General features: G+C 48.3%; 1 pseudogene; it reads right to left on the reverse strand.

Annotated features, from left to right (window-relative positions):
• Nucleotides 1–8,077: 8,077 nt before the first annotated feature.
• On the reverse strand, nt 8,078–13,324 carry Eif4g1-ps1 (eukaryotic translation initiation factor 4 gamma 1, pseudogene 1; annotated as a pseudogene).
• Between the last annotated feature and the right edge of the window lie 454 nt (nt 13,325–13,778).

Consider the following 13,778-nt stretch of genomic DNA (forward strand, 5'->3'; position numbering starts at 1 on the left):
AGAGGGTCTAAAGGGATGTCTGCCAACTTCCCCTTGGCTCTGGTGGAGAGGAGCTTCGAGCTTTTGCTCATGCTGACTTTACTCTCCTTCTTGAGAGTGTGGTCTTCTTTCTCTGTCTCTTTTTGCATCTGGCTGCAGCCACGACTGCGGCTGGGCCTGGCCATTCTTGTCTCACTGGGAGAGAAGGAGAAGTGCATCAACCAATACTTTTTTTTTTTTAATTCTGTAGACTGCAAGGTTCCCTCATATGTTTTTAATGACTTTTTTGTTTTAAAAGATGGGTTATTGTTATGTTTCCCAGGCTAGTTTTGAATTGATAGGAAAGCGATCTTTCCTTATCATCCCCATTGTTTGGACTGCAGGTTGTGCCACTGTGTCTGACTCAAATGTGTTCAAATATTGTGTGGTCTCCCAAATAGATGTCAGATGGATCAAGAGAGTTAAACATAAAATAGAGCAAAACACCTCTTTTGCCAGCATGCAGATGTATGCTAAGATTGTAGTTACCGTGAGTGTCTGTAGATTTCTCCGGTCAGAGGGCACAGTGTCCACATCTCATACACCTCAGGTAAGGGATCAGAGCTCAGTCACTGACATCACCTGGCTGTTCAGCATGTGTCACAGATTTTCATTTACACTTGTACCAGAAAACTGTTACAATCCAAAGGAATATAAGATATGTCCCTGAGATTAGTGGTTTTGATTTGATAAGAGAAGAGGATGAGAGAGAGGAGGGATAATTGGTACAGGGCAGAAGACAGTACCATGTTTGGATTTGTTGGAATGAGGGCTTGACCTTAAGGAACCAGGCCATGGGAGACAGTATGAAGACAAACATTGCCCAGGTGACCCTGAGTGTGTTTTAGAAACAGTAGCTCAGTTAATTTCTGGTCTGCCATCACTATAGTGTTCTAGGTTCCTGATGTCTACCCATGAAAGAAATCTGGTGAGCCACGAGGAACCTGTTTGAGATTATTCTTCTTTTAAGATAAGAATGCTTTTCATTGTCACAAACTCAGCTGGTGTTTAAAAGCTGTTGTGCTGGCATATAGGGCATAAATTAATTCCTCATACAGTTGACGCAAGTTGGCAGATCTGAAATTTCAACTTAGCCTTTTCTGGTTCGAGGAGCCATGAGAGTAACTCAAACAAGAAAAGTGTAATTTAGGAATATTAGGCAAAGAGACAAATCTTGGGAGGTGACAGAGTGGAAGGGAGGTGATCAAAACCAAGCGAATGCCACCACCCAGGTAGAGCTGATTTTAACTCATAGAGAAGGGCTCATGCTTGTAGTTGCTTATCTAAAGTCCACCGGCACCATGGAAACGCCCAAAGCCCCTCACATGAGTCATATGACAAGGGGAATTATGAATGGGCAGAAGGAATAGGCCATGAACTTTTGCTTGGAAATCCTAGTCAAGGCTGAAGCTGTGAGGAAACAACAGGGTGAGATAACAATGCCTCCTACTGCTGGGGAAGAGAGAAATGGGGGCCAGTGTAGGAAGAAAGGTGATTAGATGTTTAACCATAACATAAATGGAGGAAAACTTATCTGGGTTTCTGGATCTCATTATCTTTCTCCATGGGCATTCCTAACAATAATCATTCCATGCTTGTGGAGGTGTCCAAGCCCAAGGAATCTCTGGCCGAGTGAAGAAGGTGCAGAGATCTACTCCTGGGTTTCCTTGCAGACCAGTGGACTAGAGATCCAGGCTGGATGGAGTTCACCCTTGCATTCCTTTAACCTAGACGTTAAGTCACCATGGAGGCTAGTTATCTGGAGAAGTCAGCTCATAACTGTGCCTCTACACTGTATAAAACACAGGTATGTTTAGACATGTAAGCGTGGTGTTACTATCTTCCTCATCTGTCTTAACAGACCAGAGAAAACTCAGCCTTCATATTATGTAACTGCGAAGTATGTACTCGCAAGACAGGCTGATGACAGTCTTTCAACCTTGAACATATTTTACAGGTCATTTTGGGGTTTCGGGTGATTCCATTATGAAGTGGGTGTCACAGATAAATTCAGAAACAAATGTACTTTCTTCGTGAAAGATCATGTCTCTTATGCAGATTAAAGTCTTTGTTGTACCACATGGTTCACGTCTTTAGTTTTGCCTATCTTTTTCATTGGGAGAGCGATGATAACTCAAGAAAGTATCACCCAGCTTTTCAGCTTCTCTCAAAATTTGAAGGTTTCAGGGGTGGGGTGGGGTGGGGGAGGTGGGAGGGGGTGTGTGGCGGGCGGGGGAAATCGAGCCGGACAAGGTACAGGAGTTGAGTAGCAGCGCCACCTTGTGGTTCAGAGCTGCCATTGTTCGAAGCTATTCCCATCCACAGGTGACTGAGTGATTCGCTGAGTTTGGGAATGAGGTCTCTAAAGATGCAATGTGGTCATGAGAGTGAGACCCTGATCTGATAGAAGTAGTATTCTTCTCAGAGAGTCCCCTCCCCTGCTCCTTCTTCTTCCCTTTGTCCTTCCTCCACTGCCTCCATTCTCCCCTTTCCATCTTCTCCTAACTTTTTCTGCTACTACATGATTACCCACAGAGGCAAGGCAGAACTCCTAGTCAAATGTAACAGAAAATTCCTCGCAAAGTGTAATACTGTGCAAACTGGTTTCCAGCTACACCATCTCTGCAGTGGAACTTTTACCCCAAATTCCTATTGTTTGCCCGAAGTACAAGCCTTCACTCTGTCTTTTGCCCCTTCATAGAATCAAATCAAACCACACATTACTTCAGTGGGTTAAAGATGATAGATGCTACATGATTGAAGGTTAGTTTTTTTCTTCCTGTTAATACTGACACTAATAGCCAGAAGCTGGAAAGAACCCAGATGCCCTTCACCAGAGGAATGGATACAGAAAATGTGGTACATCTACACAGTGGAATACTATTCAGCTATAAAAAACAATGACTTCATGAAATTCACAGGCAAATGGGTTGAACTAGAAAATATCATCCTGAGTGAGGTAACCCAATCACAGAAAAACACACATGGTATGCATTCACTGATAAATGGACATTAGCCCCAAAGCTAGAATTACCCAAGATACAATCCACAGACCACATGAAGCTCAAGAAGAAGGACGACCAAAGTGCAGATGCTTCACTCCTTCTTAAAAGGGGCAACAAAAATATTCATAGGAGGGGATATGGAGGCAAAGTTTGGATCAGAGACTGAAGGAACGGCCATTCAGAGCTTGACCCACATGTGGCCCATATATATATATATATAGCCACCAAAACTAGATAAGATTGATGAAGCTAAGAAGTGCATGCTGACAGAAGCTGGATATAGATTTCTCCTGAGAGACACAGCCAGAGCATGTCAAATACAGAGGTGAATGCTAGGAGCAAACCATTGAACTGAGAACGGGGTCTCTGTTGGAGGAGTTAGAGAAAGGATTGAAAGAGATGAAGGGGCTTGCAACCCCATAAGAACAACAATGTCAACCAATCAGAGCTCCCAGGGACTAAACCACTACCTAAAGACTATACATGGACTGACCCATGGCTCCAGCTGCATATGTAGCAGAGGATGGCCTTGTTGGGCACCAATGGAAGGAGAAACCCTTGGTCCAGCCAAGGTTGGACCCCCAGTGTAGAGGAATGTCAGGGAGGGGGTGTTAAGGAGGATGGATGGAGGGGAGGGACACCCTTATAGAAGAAGAGGAGGGGATGGGATAGGGGGCTTATGTCCAGGAAACCAGGAAAGGGAATAACATTTGAAATGTAAATAAAAAAATATTCAACAAAAGAAGAAAAACCATTGACACGGACTGAAAGGATTATGGATAATCAAAATTACTTCTCTGATGATAACTGAACAAGGTCCTGATCTATGAGTATAGCAGAATATCATCTGGAATCACTTTATCACTACATGTTTTGTCTGTTCTTTAGACCAGTATTTGGACTGCTTGAATTCTTGTCCTGACTTCCTTTGGTGATGAACTGCAATGTTGAAGTTAACTGAATAAACCTTTTCATTCCCAACTTGCCTTTTGGTCATGGTGTGTTGTTCTAGTCAGAAATACATATTGATTTCCTCTCTGGTGTATTCTCTATAATTGGAACAAATTAATTACCAAAGCCTTAATAAATGAGATTACCTTGGCCTTGTATAATACCATTGGCAATTGGAGTCAATTGTTTTTTTTTTTAAATGGGCAATAGCTGGCAATTTGTCCTTCAATATTATCCTCCAGCTGGATCTGTTTTATCAAAGGTAAAAAGAAATTAAGTGGGCTTTATACCTACACTTTTCTTTCAGACATGTGCACATGACCTTCAGAGTACTTACAACCAAACTTGAAGGATGAACATAGCAAAAAATGTATGAGTTAAAAGGATAAACACTTTGGTGGCTCTTGCTTCCAGTTAGGCTCAGCAGATAAATCAGTCAGCTCTTGTCTTTCTCAAAGAGGCTGTGAAGACCCAGATGTTGAAACGTTAAGTTCCATATATTCTACAAACCAGAGAGTCAACACAGAAAAAAAGTCTTCAATGATTCATTCCAAAGATCTACATTGCGGTGGGTTAGTCTTGTACGGCTGTGTATTCAGATGCTCAATGCTGGCCCCCAAGATCTGATTACCCCCTGTGAGGAGATCCTCAGTGACAAGGAGATCTTTACATACATCAAATGATGCTTTGGATCTTTGCTCCAGAATCATCAAAGGTCTCCCATGGAGTCTTCCCATTCTTATAATAATGAAATAAAGAGTGACAGTTTCTAGAAAGGAAATCATATAAAATTACCCTTGAAATGAACTTTCTCAAGAGAGAGGCTAACAATCATGAGGAGCCATGACATGGCCTTGAGGTGGGAGGGCATTGGGAGGAACAATGCCTAGACAGGATCTTCATTAGGAGAGGTAGCTAGAAGATGGGCAGTAAGAGAAATAGCCACTATGGACCCCATGATGGGGGACCTGAAGGAGAAAAGTCTTGGGAATAAAGGAGATATTTGACTTTTATAGCTTTTTAGGGGGCTGGTGGGAAATGCCACACTTTGTGAGTTACTATATATGACTTCTGGCATATACAGAACTAGATAGTAGATAGGATAATACATATATCTTGCTGTTGTGTGGGGTTGGGGGATAGGGAGTTACAAGGTCACAACACAAGAGGGCTTCTTAACTGTGTTGAAAGACTGGGAGAGCTGAAGGAAACATGACCTGATTTCTGGGCAGGTCAGGTAAAGGGACTATGATCTAACATTCCAGGTTTGTTGCTGTTTTTTATATTACAAAGAAAGAAAGGAAGAAAGAGAAGTTGAGAGTTGGGTGGTGGTAACACACGTCTAACTCTTGCACTTGGGAAGCAGAGGTAGATAGATCTCTGTGGGTTTGAGAGTGAATTCCAGCACAGGTAGACCAGGGCTACACACAGAGAAACCCTGTCTCAAAAAACAAATCAATGAAAACCAGAAAGGTACAACTACAGAAAATAAGAAGAAATAGAGGAAGAGACAGGGGATGGTGGGAGCTGGATTTGAGCCTCTGGGTTCCCCAAAGTGGACTGGAAAGTAGTAAGATTAGGATGGAGCTTCTTTATCCCAAGCAAGTAGTAGATGTTGATCTCTGGATCAGAAGCTGTCTGCGGATTTTTGAGTTAGGAGGACATTGTCTATGTGAGTCTGGAACATACTGAACACCTGTACCATCTGGAGCAGAAGTCCAGGTAAACTGACTCAACAAGTAGAGTAAGGAGGGAATTATGGACACAGGAATCAAAGCAGTTATTCAGGACTCTACCACATGTATAGGTGAAGAGGTCCATGAAGAATTTTGAAATTAATCTTGAATTTTTTGAGAACAAAGAATCAAGGTCAGTGCCATAGCTCTCTGTACTCAGATCCTGCTGGGAAAAAGCTGGTTTTCAGGAGTGCTGACACACCTGAGAGCACAGGTAAGACCACCATTTCTGCTCCTAGGGACCTGCCTAGAACCTTTAGGACACAGGAACCAAGGATCAGTCTGGGACAGGATCCTTCCAGTTTTCCCCCGCTCCTGGATCTGACCCTGGAATACTGCTTTCTGTACTCAGATCCTGTGGGTAGAGAGCTGGATTCTCAGAAGTTCTGACAACCCGGAGAGCACAGGTGAGACCATGACTTCTACTCACATTCCTTGTCCAGGAGGAACTCATCTGGAGCCCTCTGGACATAGGAACCGAGGAGCAGTCTGGAACAGGATCCTTCTGGTTTCTTCCTGTGCCCAAATCAGACCCTGGGACACAGTTCTCTGTACCCAGTTCTTCCAGGGGAAAGTTAGTCTCCAGGAGTGCTGACACACAGGCTTACATGGGGGTCAAGCCACTGTCAGAGACAGCAAGACCATCTAACACCAGAGATAAGATGGCAAGAGGCAAGGGCAAGAACCTAAGCAACAGAAACCAAGGCCACATGGCATCATCAGAACCCAGTTCCCCCACCAAGCAAGCCCTGGATACACCAACACACTGGAAAAGCAAGATTTTGATTTAAAATCACAACTCATGATGATGGTAGAGGACTTTAAGAAGTACATAAGTAACTACCTTAAAGAAATACAGGACAACATAGGTAAACAGGTAGAATCCCTTAAAGAGGAAACACAAAAATCCCTTAAAGAATTATGCAAATAATTCTTTTTTTCTTTTTTTTTTATTAACTTGAGTATTTCTTATTCCCTTTCCCGGTTTCCGGGCCAACATCCCCCTAACTCCTCTCCCTCCCCTTCTTTATGGGTGTTCCCCTCCCCACCCTCCCCCCACTGCCGCCCTCCCCCCAACAATCACGTTCACTGGGGGTTCAGTCTTAGCAGGACCCAGGGCTTCCCCTTCCACTGGTGCTCTTACTAGGATATTCATTGCTACCTATGAGGTCAGAGTCCAGGGTCAGTCCATGTATAGTCTTTAGGTAGTGGCTTAGTCCCTGGAAGCTCTGGTTGCTTGGCATTGTTGTTCATATGGGGTCTCAAGCCCCTTCAAGCTCTTCCAGTTCTTTCTCTGATTCCTTCAATGGGGGTCCTGTTCTCAGATCAGTGGTTTGCTGCTGGCATTCGCCTCTGTGTTTGCTGTATTCTGGCTGTGTCTCTCAGGAGAGATCTACATCTGGCTCCTGTCCGTCTTCACTTCTTTTCTTCATCCATCTTGTCTAATTGGGTGGCTGTATATGTATGGGCCACATGTGCGGCAGGCTCTGAATGGGTGTTCCTTCTGTATCTGTTTTAATCTTTGCCTCTCTATTCCCTGCTAAGGGTATTGTTCCCCTTTTAAAGAAGGAGTGAAGCATTCACATTTTGATCATCCATCTTGAGTTTTATGTGTTCTATGCATCTAGGGTAATTCAAGCATTTGGGCTAATAGCCACTTATCAATGAATGCATACCATGTGTGATTTTCTGTGATTGGGTTACCTCACTCAGGATGATATTTTCCAGTTCCAACCATTTGCCTATGAATTTCATAAAGGCATTGTTTTTGATAGCTGAGTAATATTCCATTGTGTAGATGTACCACATTTTCTGTATCCATTCCTCTGTTGAAGGGCATCTGGGTTCTTTCCAGCTTCTGGCTATTATAAATAAGGCTGCTATGAACATAGTAGAGCATGCGTCTTTTTTATATGTTGGGGCATCTTTTGGGTATATGCCCAAGAGAGGTATAGCTGGGCCCTCAGGTAGTTCAATGTCCAATTTTCTGAGGAACCTCCAGACTGATTTCCAGAATGGTTTTACCAGTCTGCAATCCCACCAACAATGGAGGAGTGTTCCTCTTTCTCCACATCCTCTCCAGCATTTGCTGTCACCTGAGTTTTTTTTCCATTTCTTTCTTTCTTTTTTTTTTTATTAACTTGAGTATTTCTTTTTTTTTTAAATTGAATTCATGTTTAATAATTACAGGCACCGTGCCCCCCCCTTCCCCCTGCCCTGGCAGCAGCAGGGGTGGTGCAGGGGCTGGGGCATATGCCCCCAGCAGCGAGGACGGCAGTCCCAAGAGTGATTTCAGAAAATAAAAAAGGACCCTAGAGGCAGGCGGTAGTGCCCCTCCCCCCGCAAAGACACACCAAATTTCAAGACTTTATATATATCTCTGTGCCCTGGGGGGAGGAGAGAGACACTTGGCAGCATCCTGGAGGGGGGCCCCAGGCAGCCCCAAGCCATCCTGCCTCATCAGCCACTTTATTAGCTCAAGACACATCGCACTACAGGCACCCACTGCCACTGCCGCCACAGCCGCCGCCGCCCCCCTGCAGTCCAGGCGGCTGGCTGGCTGGGCCATCCACGTGTCCATGGCTCCAAGTCCCCTGCCCCACCCGCCATCAGTTGTGATCAGACTCCTCGTCCTCAGCCTCACGAAGCCAATTGAAGAATGCTGTGACAGATTTAAGGGCCACACCCTTGCCCTGCTGTTCAGCAGGGTCCTTGCTGCTCTCCCAGCTGTAGAAGGCGTCTTCCTTCACCACGTCCTCATCATACAGAGCATCAAAGAACATCCGAAGCAGGTTGGCAGGCTGTTCTAAGGTCACTACAAGGGCCTGGAGAGCATAGAGTGCTTGTAGCTCCTTCTGCTCATCACTCAGGTATTTCTGAAGCAGTCTTGCTCGCACTTTCAACACTTGAACATCCACTCGGAGAGGAGTCTCAAAGATAATTGCAGAATAACAGACAGTTGTCATGAGGGCTCGAACTAATGTATTGGATGCTATCTGCTGCTCATTCAGGTTGGCCTCTATCCAGTCAAACACACGCTGGTTACTGCCGCCGTCCTTCAGCAGCTTCTCGAGCTGCCTTCGCAGCTCCTCAAAGGCAAGTGCCCTCTGGCCAGGAGCTTCAGATTCTTCTCCCAAGGTATATTCCACCTTCTTTTCAGCCACAAATGAGCCAACGTCTTGGCCTTCTGCTAGAAATTCCCTCCAGCTTAGCCCAGCCTCTCGCCACAGCATTCCCACCTTTTTGGGACCCATGCTCTTGCATAAGAGACCCAGGATCTCCAGCAACAAAGAAGTGGCTTTGCCCATGGGTCTCAGAGGCTTCGTAATTTCCCTAAAGAGCTCTCCCATGGGTACCCCGTCTTCCTGAAGAATAGGTGTTATCAGTTCTGCCAAGTAAAGCCATACATGAGGGATGTCGATTTCCATGTCCTCAGCCAATTCTAGTGTTTCATACAGCCCTTGGTAGTACTGGGCAGTAGAGAGGTGCCCTGCGCAGAGTAGCTGGTGCAGCAGTCTCCCCATGTGCTCACGAGCAATGGTGCTTCGCTCCAGCGTGGACTCGATGCCAAGCCGTACAAAGATGAAGAGCAGGGAGGGTGAAGCCAGCTCCTGGACGCACTGCACGGCCTCCTTCATGTCATTGAGATGGAGATACTCTTCAATGATGGCCTTCGACTTCCTCTCCACCTCATCCACAGCGAGCGCAGCCTTTGGAGGGCTCACTGGAGGTAGAGTGGCTTCCCGCTTCACAGGATCCCGACCTCGATCCTCCGTGAGGCTAGCTGCCTTGCGGAGTCCCTCAGGCTGGGATGGCCGCTCTCTACTCCGCTCCTCCACTTCTTTGCTAAAACTTCGCTTGGTAGCAGGTGTTCTGGCACGATCAAGTCGGTCCCCACGGTCACCTCCCCGCTCACTGCGCTCTAGCCGGTCTCCCCGGTCCCCAGCTTTCTCACCTCGTTCCCGGCTTAAGCTGCTCCTCTGTACAACACGTCTGTTATCTGTGTTCTCTACGGGTAATGTTTGTTGAAGAGCAGAAAAGCGATTCAAAGTAGCTGGACGAGTAGCTTCCGATGCTGTGTCTGAGGGTTTGGCTCCTGATCCCCCACTGCTGCCCTTGCCCCAACTCAGTCGTCCTCCAGGTGCAAAGAGCTGGTTGTTAGAATCAATGGACCCAGGCTTTGTGATCTTGGTGAGCCGTGAGGTGTCAATGGGGCGACTGCCTTTGCTGATGGGGACTGTATTCCAGCCACCATCATCCACAAGTGGAAGGCCACGGTTGACAGGAGGGCCTGGAGGGCCGCCCCGACGCTTGTCGCCGCCCTTGGCCATGAGCTGCTGGACCTTGATGTGCTCCCTGTGTTCCTCCATTTCAGCCTCCTTGTGAATCTGATCGATCGTCTTGGGGCCCTGATCCCCGCGACGCGGCACCCAATTGCTCTGCCGCAGGTCAAGCACATCCTGTAGCATAAAACGGATGCGAGATGAGGTCTTCTTTTCTTTAATGATTTTTTCCATCTGGTTGAAATACTGATCCATTCGAGGCTTGGCTTTTGCAAAGTCCAGGTCTTTGCCAATCGTGGTGAGGAGACGGCAGAGGCATTCTAGGGACTCCTCATCATGGTTTTTAAGTAGTTTGACCACACAGTCATGCATTATTGCTTCTGTTAACATCTTCAACTTGAATAGCTCCCCAATGAACTTGATATTCCCTAAAGAGCGCCGCCGAGCTATGTCCCGGGCCTCTTCTAGTTCTTCTTTCAGGCGTCCCCGTTCTTCTGCCGTAGCAGCTTCATCCATTTCTTTTTGCTTTTTTTCAAAAACTTCATCATCATCTTTGTCTTTCTCAAATTCTTTCTGACACCGATTTAACAACAGTTTTCGAAAATTCACAGTCACTGTTGGCTTTTCTGTAGTGGGCACTTTCAGCGCCATGAGGCAGCGGCACATGTTGGCATAAGCCACAGAGAAGTTGGGCTCTGAAATGGCTTTCTCGAAGATGAGGTCAATGACTCCTTTGAGGCGTTCCTCCGTGTCAATGGCCAGCTGTGTCACCTGCTTCATCAGCTGCTGAAACATCTGGGGTGTCAGCTTATTCAAGATGGAGCGTACCCTTCGGAACAGGTCCTGGGTCTTGCTTCCGTCAGCATCCTCCTCCCCTCGATCCTTATCAGCGGCTGTCCGTTTGCTACTGGGTTTCCACGCCTTCTCTGCTTTGTTCAGTTTTATGTCTTCAGTCATTATCACTGAGGAAATGATCTTGCGAGTTTCCTTCCGTGGACCCTGCTGAGAGCGCCTGGGTCCCAGGCCAGCCTGCGGCCCTCGGGGCAGCTCCCCACCTGGCCCACCCCTTGGGGGCCCACGGCTGCTGAGGGTTGGTCGGCCAAGGTTGGCAAAGGATGGAGTGAAATCTGGGCCACAGTTTATGCCAGGTAGTCTGGAGGGATCCAGTGACCGAAGTGGTGTTTTATTAGCCTTGTCCAGCACCACATCAGTGATATGGGGCAATCCTTCTGGCTTCTGCATACTGGCAAAGATGAACTGAAAGCCCAGCAGGAACTCCCTATCATAACGCTTCTTCTCTTCAAGGTTGAGAGGCTTCCACTGATCTGACTTGTACTCGTACTTCTGTTCCCCAGGCTGAATGTTCTCGGCATTGTGAATTTTGTCTTCCTTAGAGTCCCAGGTTTCCTCTGCTTCCTCAGGCTGTGGGAGCGCAGCACTGCCCTCAGACTCTGGGCTTGGGTTGCTGCCAGTAGGAGGCTGATTCTCCACCTCTGGTACTGCTGGGTCCACCTCCTTGAAGGCATCGAGAAGGTCACCCACAGCCTCTTTCTTGTTTAGCTCTTTAATTTTCCGTCTCCTCTTTGGCACAGACACTGCCACTTGGGGAGCTGCTGCCACCTCTAAATTCTGAGACAATTGGGCTGGGACAGGAGTACTATCGAGAGGGAGGTCCTCTCCTCCCTTCTCACTCTCAGCTTCTCCATCTTCATCTTCTTCTTCTTCTTCTATTTCTTCCTCCTGAGCAGCAGAAGTATCAGAAGGAGCCACAGGTGGAGTGGGAGAGACAATGCTGGCCAGTGCCGCTGAGGGAACCTCCTTGGCCTGCTCCTCGGGCTCACTGACGGGGCTGAGGTCCACAGCTGGTGGCGAGGGGGCTCCATTGAGCAGCTCCTCGGGTTGGGCAGTTGGAGCAATGGGCACAAGCGATTCAGAAGCACAAGCTGAAAGAGGGGGAGGAGCTGGCTCCGTGCTTGACTCCACCTCTGGTTCCAGATCCTCAGATGGGATCACGCCATTGGGCTCATGAGTTTCAGCCCTGTGAGGCACCAGGGACGTGGAAACCTGGAGAGGACTGGAAGAGAACTCAGATTCTGGAATGGGTTTGCTGAGTGTCACTTCTACTTCCAGTATGGGTTCGGCAAGAGTGGGTTCTGGAGAGAGGCAATATGGCTCCCCAGATTCACAAGAGATGGGGGTCGATTCTTCTACAGAAATTGGTATCATCCCCGTTGTCATAGTGTCCCCAGGAATAGAGAGGACTCCAAGATTAGACTCAGACCCCGGCTCCAAAATTGGGGGTGGTGATGGGGTTGGAGAAGGCGACGAAGGCTGAGACTCTGTGCCAGGGCTGTGCTCTGGGCCAGGCAGCCCTGGCCGCCCCCCAATGGCTGCTCCCTGTGACCGGTCATCTGGCCGGATAATGACAGCAACCTGAGGCGACTCCCCATTGGGTTGAGGCTCCAGACTGCCTCCCGTCTGGGGAGGAGTGGGTGTGGAGGCAGTACGGGCCCCAGACATGATCTCTTCTGTGATATCCTTCCCTCCTTGGTTTGGGTCTCGAATTCGGATAGTTTTCCGTTCCCTCTTAGGGGCAATCTGGGGTGGCTGGTTCATCAGAACTGGGGCAGGAGCCACACTAGCAGGAAACTGCTGCACACTCTGGGCTGGGTAATAGGCTCCAGCATAGGTCCCAAACTCGGTAGGGCTTGCACCTGGATAGAAGCCTGGGGCTCCTGGCTGCACAGGGTACTGCTGTGTTGGGACAACATATGTGGAACGCCCCTGTCCAGGGATATAGTAGGCTCCTTGGGAGGCTGAGTAGGAGATCTGGGAAGGGATCATCATTACTTGGGATCCAGCAGGGTAGACATGGGGAGCTGGGCCAGGACGGGCAGGGGCTGCACTCTGCACTCGGGAGGCTGCACTGCTAGGGGGCTGGGCCCGGCTAGGGTAGAAGTGCTGGCGGGGCTGAGAAGGCGTGTTCATTTGTGTCGCTTGAGGCGTGCTAAACACCACCGGTGCAGTCTGCCCCGGGGGAAACGCTGGCTGTGGGAGTCCAGGGGACCTGGCGGGAGGGGGCCTGTGGGCTGGGGACCTTTGTTCATTTCATTTGGTGCCACATCAGGGTCCCCCCAGCACCCCCTCGGTTAAGAATAAGTCCACAGTGCGGCCTACAGGTTCTGGGCATCCGAAGGCCTTCAGTCTCCTTCAGTCCGCGCGGCCGAGCCCCACGCAGCCGCACAGACGTAGTCCACAACCATTTCCGGCTCCCCGCACAGATCCCGCTCGGCGGCCACCGCTTCTCCGCAGGCGCAGCCAGCGCCCCACGTGACCGGCGCTTGAGTATTTCTTATATACATTTCAAGTGTTATTCCCTTTCCCGGTTTCCGGGCAAACATGCCCCTCCCCCCTCCCCTTCCTTATGGGTGTCCCCCTCCCAACCCTCCCCCCATTACCGCCCTCCCCCCATAGACTAGTTCACTGGGGGTTCAGTCTTAGCAGGACCCAGGGCTTCCCCTTCCACTGGTGCTCTTACTAGGATATTCATTGCTACCTATGAGGTCAGAGTCCAGGGTCAGTCCATGTATAGTATTTAGGTAGTGGCTTAGTCCCTGGAAGCTCTGGTTGCTTGACATTGTTGTACTTTTGGGGTCTCGAGCCTCTTCAAGCTCTTCGAGTTCTTTCTCTGATTCCTTCAACGGGGGACCTATTCTCAGTTCAGTGGTTTGCTGCTGGCATTCGCCTCTGTATTTGCTGTATTCTGGCTGTGTCTCTCAGGAGCG

The sequence above is a fragment of the Rattus norvegicus genome, chromosome 2 (assembly GCF_036323735.1).
Source record: "Rattus norvegicus strain BN/NHsdMcwi chromosome 2, GRCr8, whole genome shotgun sequence".
In the NCBI taxonomy this organism is placed as follows: Eukaryota; Metazoa; Chordata; class Mammalia; order Rodentia; family Muridae; genus Rattus; species Rattus norvegicus.